The sequence below is a fragment of the Bufo gargarizans genome, chromosome 2, assembly GCF_014858855.1.
Source record: "Bufo gargarizans isolate SCDJY-AF-19 chromosome 2, ASM1485885v1, whole genome shotgun sequence".
Classification (NCBI taxonomy): domain Eukaryota; kingdom Metazoa; phylum Chordata; class Amphibia; order Anura; family Bufonidae; genus Bufo; species Bufo gargarizans.
The window spans coordinates 415,845,007-415,858,135 of NC_058081.1; the positions used below are offsets into that span (position 1 = coordinate 415,845,007).

At 46.9% G+C, this 13,129-nt stretch overlaps 1 long non-coding RNA gene across 1 annotated transcript in view; it reads left to right on the forward strand.

Moving 5' to 3' along the window:
• The window catches only part of LOC122928247, a 32,782-nt gene extending 21,929 nt beyond the window's left edge, over positions 1–10,853 (forward strand). Inside the window, exons 2-3 of the long non-coding RNA XR_006387866.1 lie at positions 8,301–8,585; positions 9,931–10,853. This is a non-coding gene — a long non-coding RNA (uncharacterized LOC122928247). The remainder of the gene's footprint in view (positions 1–8,300; positions 8,586–9,930) is intronic.
• Positions 10,854–13,129: the final 2,276 nt, after the last annotated feature.

Genomic DNA, 13,129 nt, shown 5'->3' on the forward strand with positions numbered 1-13,129 from the left:
TATCACTAAAGTGCAGGAAACGCAGGATAGTCTCAAATCGTGTCCTGAACATAGCAGCAGAGAACATGGGCATGTGATGAATTGGGTTCGTGGACCAATATGACCGCAATTCATGCTTTTTAGTTAGACCCATGTTGAGGAGGAGGCCCAAAAAAGTTTTAATTTCGGAAACTTTGACTGGTTTCCACCGGAAAGGCTGGGCATAAAAGCTTCCCGGGTTAGCGGTTATAAATTGTGTGGCATACCGGTTTGTCTCTGCCACAACTAAGTCTAAGAGCTCCGCAGTCAAGAACAGCTCAAAAAATCCCAGGGCCGAACCGATCTGAGCTGTCTCAACCCGAACTCCAGACTGGGCGGTGAAAGGGGGAACTACAGGTGCGGCTGAAGTTGGGGACTGCCAATCAGGGTTTGCCAGCACCTCTGGGATTCTAGGGGCTCTACAGGCACGTCTTTGCGGTGGCTGCGACGGGGTCACTACTGCACGTGCCACCGTACCAGCTTCAACTGCCCTTCTGGTGCTCGCTACTTCACCATGTTCTACGGCAGTGCTGGTACTAGGTCCAGGAAGGGCTGGGCTGCTGGTGTATGCCTCACCACGTAATCCGACAGCACCAGCCCCACTCTGCTGCTCTTGAAGCGGATCCTGCGCAACCTGCGGTCTAGCGACACGGGGCCGGGTACGCCTGGTGCTATCAGGGACCTCAGCCTCCTCGTCCAAACTTTGGGTCAGAGAGCCACTGCTTTCTACAGGTTCGTATTCTGACCCGCTAGATTCATCAGATGAGGGTTCCCACTCCTCATCCGACTGGGTCAGAAGCCTGTAGGCCTCTTCAGAAGAATACCCCCTGTTTGACATGTGGGCAACTAAATTTAGGGGTATTCCCTGCGACTTCCTAAGAAAAAAAAAGCAAGCCTGTCTTACAAATGGGAGGCTAGCGAAGTACCGGAGGCCGCTGCGGTTGATAAAAAATATCAAAACTGATTTTTTTATCGCCGCAGTGCGTGTAAAGTGAATGTGCAGCGATCAAAAAAAAATATTTTTTTTTTGTCACTGCGGTGGGGCGGGCGTGGGCGAACGCACGTGTGGGCGACCGATCAGGCCTGATCGGGCGAACACTGCGTTTTGGGTGGAGGGAGAACTAAAGTGACACTAATACAATTATAGATCGGACCGTGATCAGTTTTGATCACTTCCAGATACTATAAAAGTACAAATGCTGATTAGCGATACGCTAATCAGCGAATAACGGACTGCGTTGCGGTGGGCTGGGCGCTAACTGATCCCTAAACTACCTAACAAAGGGGCCTAAACTATACCTAAAACCTAACGGTCAATACCAGTGAAAAAAAAAAGTGACAGTTTGCACTGATCACTTTTTTCCTTTCACTAGTGATTGACAGGGGCAAGAAGGGGTGATCAAAGGGTTAATAGGGGTGATCTGGGGGCTAAGTGTGGTGTAGTGGGTACTCACAGTGATGTGTGCTCCTCTGCTCCTCTGCTGGAACCAACCGACCAAAGGAAGGAGCAGAGGAGCACAGCAGCCATATAACCCCATCATATTTACTAATATGATGGGTTAAATGGCTGCTGATTGGTTTTTTTAAAAATCAGCAACCTGCCAGCCAATGATCGTGGCCGGCAGGTTGCTTACGAAATACTTTGCTACGAAATGCCGGCCCGCGATGCGCATGCGCGGGCCGGCTGTGACGAAATCTCGCGTCTCGCGAGATGACGCGCCGATGCGTCCAGGAGGAACAAATCAACCACCTCCCGGACGCATCTGTGCGTTAGGCGGTCGGGAGGTGGTTAAGGGCTGGCGTGCGTCACTTCCTGTGCTTTATGGGTTAGATCATGTGACCTCACTGACCAATCCTAGCCCTCCTGCACGTATATAAGTGGCTCAGTCCCCTTTCCAGATGAGTGTCAAGGACCTAGTGTCCTGCAAAGGTGTTTGATATCTCTGCTTGTGTTCCTGTGTACCTGACTCGTGCTTGTGTTTCTCGACTCTGCTACCTATTTTATCCCTGCCTGCTTGTCTTGACTCTCCTGTTGCCAACCCGAATTGCCTGACCTGTGCCGCCTGCCCTGACCTATTGCAGTGTCCCACTAGGTAGGGGTGGGCACTACACAAGGGTCAATTGGTGTGCGCGTTACTCCTACTCACAAGGAACAGAAATGTCATATTTAATTCTGCATTTAATGTATGTTTTAATGTGTTTTTACATGCAATGTACCCCTGTATGATGCAACAGCAGGCCTAGTTGGGTGTAGTTAGACATCCCAGACACTAGAGGGAGATAGGGAGCCCCTAGTATAAATGTCCAGGCCCAGACAGGGAGTGTTAGAGTGCAGAGTCAGGAGTCTGAGAAGACAGAGGTTAAGAAGCCTGCTCCTGACATGCAGCTGGATAGCCCTGGCTGCTAGTGATGTCCAGGAGGCTAGTGAGAAGCTCCAGCCTGCCTGAGAACAAGAGAGCCTTAAGTTAGCTCTGAAGACACCCCAGTTGCAGGACCCAACCTCCTGGGAGAAACCCACAGTTATCCACCTTACAGGAGAAGGCGATCCAGGGTAAGCTAAGCAACCCTGATGGGCAGATTACACTAAAAAGTGCAGCAAGAATCTAATACCTGAGGAAGATAGTAACCAAGGATTTAAGCCACCCTTTAGGCATCCGGGCCTTGGGATATAAAGCCAGAGCAGGAGTTCTAGAAAGGACAGTGTACATTGATTCTGAGGAAAGGTACAACCTGCTGCTGAGTGCTTGTGAATTTACCCTCTGCGTATCTTGCATGACTATTACCTGCCAAATTGTGAATAAGCCTACTTGTGGAACTGTGATTGAAAGACTGTACTACTACCTGCTGTACAAACTTGGATTGTTCAGTAAAGTTACGTTTGGTTCACTATATACTTGTGTACCTCCATCATTCCAACCACCAACCGGCGTGCCACCGTCCAAAGGCACTGGCGTCACGAATACCACAGGGACCTTGCCCCAGGCACACAAAATACCTGTAACATCCAGGGCACCTCATCCACCATCAGGCCTGGTCCCTATCTACAGAGTGTGCCCCAGAGGAACCGTGTCTACCTCTCCTTCACTGCCACGCGCCTGCCCAGGGTTCTCCAATACAGTGAGTACCCTCGATTGCCCATAACCGTGACCTCACTTCGTCTATACCCTGCAGGTCTGGCGTGTTGCACTATTTCGTTTTTGACTTCGCCTATGCCTCATTCTTCGGTCTTGTATTGTTGCTCCTGGTTATGATTTAGCCTGCTGACTGACATCTGTACCTCCTGGTCCGTCTGGACTAGTTGCTTTGTGTGCCAATCCTGCTCAAGAGGTAGCGACCTTGTGTTCCCCTCATGGAAAGTCTATCCCCACGATCAGGGGTATTGCGAAGAACGAGGGGTTCACTTAGACAACGCCCTTAGAGGAGGTAGTACACGTGGCATAGTGGTTTCACACCCGCTGGATTGTGATACAGAGTATGACGGGAAACGGCATGGGCACACTGCATGCTCCGTCTCTTCATTCAGCTGATCGGCGCGGGTGCCAGGTGTTGGACCCACGCCAATCTAATTTTGATGATATGTCATCAATATAAAAGTAGATAATATAGAGCGGAAAGACTTCTGCCTCCTTGTTTAGCGACTGATAGGGGTCTTGACACCCTGACCCCCCACCAATCCAAACTTCTGACAGGTCACTATGATTTGCCAAGAGTTTTTTTCTGCGTACAACCATATTATTATGGCTGACTGATGGTCGCTATTATACAGAAAACACCAAGCACTAATGGGATTGTTCAAGTGTAATTGTGACCATGATCTGCATTTACCTGATGATCACACAAGCGGGGACGGCGGCTTGATGTGTATTACAAACTGGAACATTAGCATGATGATTCACTTGTATGATAATCAGAGCTCAGCAGTGTGCATTGGCTCCAGGTCACTTAAGACAATGCATGAAAAGTGAGGCAGACCCATACGCCATAATAAGGGCTTATGCACACAAAGATATTTTTGGTCCGTTCCATTTTGGGGTTTTCTTGTGGCCTGTATGTGGAACCATTCCCTTCAATTGGTTCACAAAAAAAAAAAAATGTTAGCCCAGCGGTCCATACCAACATGTAGACCCTACCCAAGGGCATGGGTGCCGGCATCTCTTTCCCTCCTGCTGCCATGCGCCGTGCTGACAAGAGCGGGCAGCAGGTTGCTTAACTCTTGCCAGAGCTTACTTCCTGCTTGAGTCCTCTACTGTTTGTTAGGGCTTGCATGGGCATGTCTTTCCTCCCGTGTGAGGCAGCCTGTACACGTCCTCTTTCTCCCGTGCCTATGCCTGGGTTGCAGGAAGTATGGGAGCTTTCTGCCCCAGGAAGGCACCTGAGTAACTCTTAGGTTCCTAGCTTGTCTAGTTTCCTGTTTGAGCTAAGGTGTTCTGTTGATTGTTGTCATTCTATGTACCGGACTTCGGATTATGTTTTACGGACTTGCCTGATTGCTGCCTGCCCTAACCCTGATCTACGTTTTATTTCCCTGCTCTGACTTCTGACTACGCTTCCGTCTGATCAGCCTCTGGCCTCCCAGCCTCCACTGGGTGTATTGTGTCATCTGGAGGTCAGTCCAGTGGGTTCACACTATGGTTCCAATTTCGCTCAGAGTAGCTCCTTGTACTCCACTCGGGAAAGTCTCTCCTCACCATCAGAGGTACTGTATCGTGTGAAGAACAAGGAGTGTGCTTAGACATCGCCCTCAGAGGGAGTTGGTCACATGGGGCAGCCGCTGCTCATAACAAACAAAATGACTGTGTGCATTCCATGTCCGCATGTCCGTTCCCAATTGCAATAGACTAAATAAAGAGAGTCTTTTGTACTTACTGGTGACTCTTTAGTAAATGACTGCATAGAGGGTAAAAGTCACTTCATGACACATTTCAGGTAGAGACAATGTGTTACGGAGGGGCTATTATACTGTAAGTAATACATTACTGAAGATCCACCAGCAAGTACATGAGTACTGGTCTTTCTTTGTCTTTTACAATACAATATTCCTATCTTACGCGAACTGCGCGTGTATAGAATTTAGCAGAGAGTCGCATTGTGCCTCCCACTCACTCTAATGTTGTTGGACTAAAGTTCAGTAGAAACAGAAGTTATAAGTGATTTTAATGAATACCAGTTTTTCCACATTTTTGCAATGCAAATTCTTGGCTGCTAAGATCATTGTCGGTACTGAAACTGCCCTACAACAAATTGGTAAAACCTGCTAAGACCATTGCCAGTGTGTAAGACGCTCTCCTGTTTTGCGGTCCACTGGGGCCCCCAGGAATTCTCGTGGGGCTCGGCCTGCGGGGGAGCCCATTGGAGTAGAGGGACAGGTCACGCATGTGCCTGCGGAATCTTCGGTTCCGACTCCTTTGCGGGAGTATGCGGTTCCGGCGTCCGTGCCAATGCGATCACGTATCCATGCTGGGCCGCTTGAGCGTCCGCATGCATGCTTGAGAGGAGGTTCACAAACAGTTACGCGGCCGAACATACGCGCATCTTATTCACTACGTCGGCCGCTGACATGGAATATACCTGTATATAAACTCTAATAGATTAGAGGGCAGGCATGGGTTAAGTCATCAATGACCAGCCAAGGCCGCACAAGTATCAGGGATTAGGATAATCATATGGCCTATGAGGAGTAGACACATGGCACTGTGTGGTTGGCTAGCAGGTGTTTAAAGGGAGTCTTTCACCTAATCTGAGCGTTTTAGACCGCTCAGATCAGGTTATAGACTCTTTAACCCTCATTACGATCATACCTTTCTCTTATGTGTCCCTCGCCCAGATAATGAAAATAACACTTTTTAAACTTATGCAAATTACCTTCTGTCTTTAGTTGGCCGGCGCATGTGCAATATGAAAAGCTGTTCATCTGCCCATAATGGGCAGAGCAGTGCGCAGGTGCGGGCCAGTTCCCAGCCCGCCGTCCTCTGGTGCCGCTCGTGACGTCCGCCGGCTGGAGGTGTGTTTTTCTGGGCACATTGCCCAGTAACGCCGCCGCTGGGCACCTTCAGAAGGTAATTTGCATAAGTTTAAAAAGTGTTATTTTCATTATCTGGGCGAGGGACACATAAGAGAAAGGTATGATCGTAATGAGGGTTAAAGAGTCTATAACCTGATCTGAGCGGTCTAAGACTCTCTTTAAGAGCTGATCTCCCTGGCTGGTCAGTGCACACTGTTGTTTTGACAACCCAGGTGTATGTTGCTGTTCACATTCTTTCAGACTACCTGTGCATGACCTCTTCCTCAATCCATCTCTAGAGACTGCCTGTGGGAAACTTCTATGCAGAACAGTTTGTCTTGTGTTGGACTTTGGATCCGACCCTGGAAATGTCTCGTCCCTAGGTACTAAGTTACACTGACTATTTCTGTGCATATGGACTTTGGCCTGGTCTGACTGTCCCTTGTGAGTTTTCCTGCACAAGGTATTATTTGGATTGATTATCTGCATATGATTTCTGGTCTGGACTGTACTGCCGTGGATTTAATAAATCCACCATTGTTTAAACTCTGCCGGGTTGTTTGGGGTTCTGCACCATTACACAGTGTCTATAAAGATATGTTAGCATGCTGTGGAATGGGTACATAGCCAGTCTTCATCTTCCTGACATGACCTCATTTTCCAAATCTGATGTGTCACTTCATTTTGTAATAAATTGTAATACTTTAACTTATCCAAGCCGTTCGGAGAGTTTTCCTTTTTTTTGGACACATCATCCTTCATGTTAGTGGAAGATTTGGGTTGATTTGTTTTCATTTTATTTGTAAAAAATTCAAAATATACAGCAATTTTCTAAATTTGAATTTATTTGGTTTAAGGATAAAAAAGTTATTAATTACTACTTTCGGGGTAAAAATGGCACTGTGTCTTATAAAGTGAATACTAGCAAGCATTTTAATTATGTAAGCGTTCATTTGTATTCAAGAGGTGCCTGTACCCTCTGCATGTGTTCTGACTGCGTACAGCATTGTACATAATCAGGTCACAGTGCAGAACAGGCCAAGAGAAGACCAGGGAGTGGTGAGTGCAGGAGAGCACCCGATCTGCAAACTGGTGTTAATTTATTTTCTCTCTGATGGGAGTCTAATCTGAGGTCTGATATGGGGGGGTGTTCTGAGTTTTGATGAAAACATTTTTTTTCCTTATATTCCTCTTCTAAAACCTAGGTGCGTCTTATAGTCAAGTGTCTTATCAAGTGAAAACATGGTAACCAACATTCACTACATGTCTATTACATTTTGTAAATTGCACAAATTAGGCTACTTTCACACCTGCGTTAGGTGCAGATCCGTGTGGTATCTGCACAGACGGATCCGCACCTATAAATGCAAACTATGGTATCCGTTCAGAACGGATCCATCTGCATAACTTAGCCAAAAAAAGTCTAAGTCTAAATGTAAGTCAAACGGATCCATCCTGACTTTACATTGAAAGTCAATGGGGGACAGATCCGTTTACAATTTCACCAATATTGTGTCAATGTAAACGGGACCGTCCTCATTGACTTACATTGTAAGTCAGGACGGATCCGTTTGGCTCCGCACCGCCAGGCGGACACCAAAATGATGCAAGCAGCGTTTTGGTGTCCGCCTCCAGAGCAGAATGGAGGCGGAACGGAGCCAAACTGATGCCTTCTGAGTGGATCCACATCCATTCAGAATGCATTGGGGTTAAACTAATCAGTTTGGCGCCGCTTGTGAGAGCCTTGAAACTGATCTCACAGGCGGACCCAGAAACAGCAGTGTGAAAGTAGCCTAAAGGTATTTATCAAGGGTTGGAGTGAGCATTTTAACGTCACAGGTATTTTGCAGAAATTAATTTACAGCTTACTAAAATACAAATTACAAGTTTTCCACAGTTATGGCATTTTAATACCCAAGAAGCTATGCACAGCATGTGTCATCTGACACACACCCTTTAAATTGTTAGGCAGGTTCTACTGGGTATGAAAATTCTATAAATGTGGAGATAAACTGCTGTTTGGATACACTACAGGGTTTAGAAGGTAAAGACCCCTTTTGGCTTTTACAGCTCAGATTTTGATGGGTTTGTTTCCCCATACACCCAGGACAGCACATAGAGATAGGATCCGCCCCCAGAAACAGGAAAACTGCACAAATAAAAAGGCGGAGACTCTCTTCCACCTCAGTGTGGTTTCCTGTCTCTTAGGGGAAGTCTGCATCTGAAAGAAGTCCGATTTTTATTTAATTTTTATATATTTTTTTTGCTCCACCTTTTCCAGGCCCCATACCTGCAGTCCCCAGACCGAGGGCGGACAGCATTGCTGACGCGCTGGAGTTATTCTGGCAGAGGCGCTGTGAGCCTGAGCGGCAGCAGGAAGCCAGCAGGGGAGCGGGACGTCTAGTGCAACGCAGTGCATAAAAGTGTGGTGGCCATAATGAAGTAGAACTTCGTTTGCTTCTGATTGGAACGCTCATTCCTGCCATAAGAGGTCCACTAACCATGGAGGAGGACAAGGTGGCAGATGATGTTAGGTCTACCCCTACCCTGGTACCTGAGTGAAGGGGTGAGTGTGACTGGTTAAGCTGGAGTCATATACTTATATTGTTTTTCTGTCTGTTAGTGTTATAGGGGAAGCCTAAAAAGGTGTTATCTAAATGGAAAAATGTGAAATGTGTCTGCGTAAAGCCAGTGGTTTATCTTGGTTTTGTGCTGCCCTAGGCGAGACTAAACTCGGGCACCCCCCCCAATATAAATTTGAACCACCCCTTCCTGTCAAGGCCAAACCCCTTTCTCTCTTAACCCCACCCCTTCCTATGTGCCATCCACAGATCCCCCTCCCCTATACAGTGCCATCCACAGATCCCCCTCCCCTAAACAGTGCCATCCACAGATCCCCCTCCCCTAAACAGTGCCATCCACAGATCCCCCTCCCCTAAACAGTGCCATCCACAGATCCCCCTCCCCTAAACAGTGCCATCCACAGATCCCCCTCCCCTAAACAGTGCCATCCACAGATCCCCCTCCCCTAAACAGTGACATCCACAGATCCCCCTCCCCTAAACAGTGACATCCACAGATCTCTCCTAAACAGTGCCATCTACAGATCCCCCTCCCCCTAAACAGTGCCATCCACAGATCCCCCTCCCCTAAACAATGAAATCCACAGATCCCCCCTCCCCTAAACAGTGCCATCCACAGATCCCCCTCCACGACGACTTCACGCGCCTGCGCTGCCTAGTGGGAGGAGCAGGCGCGTGACACGAGTAAGTGAGCGCCGCCCGCCCGCACTTCCTGCTGTTACCGGAGCTAAGACAGAGTAAGGTATCCAGTAAAGAGATCAGCAATGATTAATTGGCTGAAGAATCACATTCCTTTTACAAGTGTTTGCAAGCCTTAGTCAAATCAGAGGTAAATTCCTTAAAGGGAACCTGTCACCATGTTTATACATATAAAAGTAAAGGTACCTCCAAACTTGTCTTCGAATACTCTTTAAAGGGATGCATCCATAATTTTATCAGCACCCCCGTTCCTAATATTTGGCCCCCAGAACGCTTTCCCGCCATAATCCTCATTAGCATAATGCTTTTGATTTCACCCGAACGTCATAGCCTATTCCCCACCCCCTATTCAGTACATCTCGTTCTTTCTTCTTAAATCTCGCGCATGCTCTCTCCTCTCTTTTCTTTCCACCAATAAAATTGCTTGTTTTATGTATCCTCCCCCTCACGCCACAACGTCCTAGAAAGTTCCGAACAATCCTGTCCCCCTGCCATACTAGATCCAGCGCTAGAATTCCTACCTCAGAGGATCCACTCACTACGATTGTGCACAATTTCACAGGTATTAACTATCTATATTTAATCATGTCCCGCATATTTTCAAATTTTCTTACCTTTCCAATCCCGCAGCCTTCCGCCTGGCATATTTGTCACCCCGTCTGTAAGCCGCATTGTCCGGGCAAGAACAGGGGGCTGCCGGTGTGCAAAGTTACCTCTGCGGCTGGCCTGGAGTAGACGTGGGACAATTTTTCATCCTCCGGTATAACTCCTGTGGAGTACAGGCCGGAGGAGGGAGCGGAGACCGGAGCCCTGTGAGCGCTCATGGCAGGACGCAAGATCAGCCTGCAGCAGGAGGCCGTAGTCTGCAGGTCATCCAGGCAAAACAGGTGGAGCGGCACGTCAGGCAGCAGCTGGCCAGGCTGGTGGAGGTTTGGCTGTGCTGCCTGTGTCCCTTCAAACGGAACTGGCATGGTTGGCTAGTATATCCTCACCTCGGAGCGGCAGGAGAGGAGCGATGAGGAGCCGCGGCCAGCCATGGAGTGAGTGCTGCACGTGTGCCTGCCGGGGATGCAGCTCCGTATACGGGGCACACAATGATGAGAACCCCTCTCCGACAGGACGAAGGTAAGCGCGGGCTGGATATGGTGGATAATTTTGCTGCAGCTGTACTCCTGGACGCACAAGCAGCTGGATCAGTATGATATTTATTGCTTTCAAGGTGTTGTGGCAATGTTTAAGGAATGCATGTCAAATGTGCTGTTCGCACTGCAGCTACAAGGGCCTATGTCAGCCCATAGAAGTCAATGGGGCCGTGTAATAGAAGGGGTTATCCTATGAAGTCCTTATCACATGGCCACAGGACATAGCCTCTGCCAGCTCACTAAAATACACCCTCCACCCTATATACTGGGCACACACTTCTGACCCCACCCTGTATCCTGAGCACACACTGCTGACTCCCCCACCCAACCTGTATACTATGCACACACTGCAGACCTCCCGCTGTATACTGACAGTGGGCAGGGTATAAACTGTACACACCGATGACTCCTTTATACGGACACCGTGTAGGGTAGGCCCCATACAGTATAACCTTTCCTTGTGACTGGCCCCTATCTGGTATAACGTCTTCTTGTGGATGCCCCACATACCGTATATAATGTCTCCTTACAGCTGCCCCCCATACGGTATAATGTCTCCTTGTGGCTGGCCCCATATGGTATAACGTCTCCTTCTGTCTGCCCCATACAGTATATAACGTCTCCTGGCTGCCCCATACAGTATATAACATCTATTTACGACTTCCCCCATACAGTATATAATGTCTTCTTATGGATGCCCCCCATACGGTATAATGTCTCCTTGTGGCTTCCCCCCATACGGTATAACGTCTCCTTGTGCCTGGCCCCCATACAGTATAACGTCTCCTTGTGGCTGCCCCCCATAGGGTATAACCTCTCCTTGTGGCTGGCCCCCATACTGTATAACGTCTCCTTGTGGCTGGCTCCAATACGATATAACGTCTGCTTGTGGCTGGCCCCATATGGTATAACGTCTCCTTCGGTCTGCCCCATACAGTATATAACATCTACTTACGGCTTCCCCCATACAGTATATAATGTCTCCTTGTGGCTGGCCCCCATACGGTATAACGTCTCCTTGTGGCTGGCCCCATATGGTATAACGTCTCCTTCTGTCTGTCCCATACAGTATATAACGTCTCCTGGCTGCCCCATACAGTATATAACATCTACTTACGGCTTCCCCCATACAGTATATAATATCTCCTTGCAGCAGCCCCCATACAGTATATAATAGCTGTTTGTGGCTGGCCCCAAATGGTTTAACGTCTAATTTTTGCTGCCCCCCAATACGGTATAATGTATCTTTTTATAAAATTTTATTTAAAATGGGTATTTATCAGGATAAATACCTTAATATCGTTATTGTTTGAATATTTTTTATATCGTTCAAGCATAACCAGAGGGGGGCCCGTTCTGTCCACAGGCAGCAGGGGTGGAGATAAGCGCCTCCATTGTGGAAGCGCTCATCTCAATATTCATCTGTATTGGTGCGGAGGAGCATGAGAGAGGCGTCTGCCTTGGCCAGTCCTCTGTTAGGCTATACACTGGCACAATATTGGGGTCACTATGGAGAAAAGGGGAGCACTATGGCGTCCCTATATACTGTCACAATATGGGGGGCACTATGGGGTACCAGTATTTTTTGTATATATCAACACATGCTGCCGTGTACTGGTTCTGCATGTAGACTCTCCAAAAACAATTGTTGCACCATTAGGCTAGTTTTACACGTCAGTGAAACCTGCACGTGAGCAGTCAGGAGTTTTTCTGAACAGCAGGAGCTACTGTTATATCGTAATGCAGGCCGGCCGGGCAGACGAGCGGCAGCGTGACATTTATAAAGTAGGCCGGGCAGGCACGTGACGTCAATCACGCTGCCGCTCGTCTGCCCGGCCGGCCTGCATTACGATATAACAGTAGCCCTGTGAGTAGGATATAATTTAATGTTATACTACAGAGGGGGCAGCATGAATCATTATTAATTGAATTACACATTTTATAACTGTACTGGAGCGGTGGGGCCGGAGCACAGTGAACGCACCGGCCCCCAGCTCCTCCTCCCAGTCCCTCCCCGCTGATACATCGCAGCCTGCCATGTTGGAGCATGGCAGGCTGCGAAGTCAAAAGGTGGCGGAACGCCGTTCCAGTGCTTTCCCACAGAAAAAAAGCCCTGGATTTGGATGATTTAGACCAATAAATGGTAAGTGTTAAAAATGTTTTTATTTATTTTATTAAGAAAATATATTTATTTATTTTTATAATAAAAATGTATATGTTAATTTAATTAATTTTATTTATTTTTAACAGCTCACGTGAGGATTAAAAAATTGGTTTGTATCATTTAGAACAAATATTGGTAAGTATTAAACAAACATAATATTTATAAAGATATATAAAAAAAAAAAATATATATATATATATTCGAAATATTTTTTTTCTATTAACAGCTCATAGCGGATTACATTATTGGTTGGTATCATTTATACCGAAATTTCATAAGTAGGAAGCAAAATTTAATATATACATTTTGATTAAATATAAAACAAAATTTAATATAAATTAAATTTATTTTAATTTAAATATAGATATATTATATATAATTACATTAGAATTTTTTTTATTTTTACTTTTAACAGCTCATAGTAGACAAAGTTATTGGTTTGTATCCATTAGACCGATAACTGGTAAGTAATACAAATTTTATTAAATATATATTTATTAAATATTTAAGTGTCATACACATC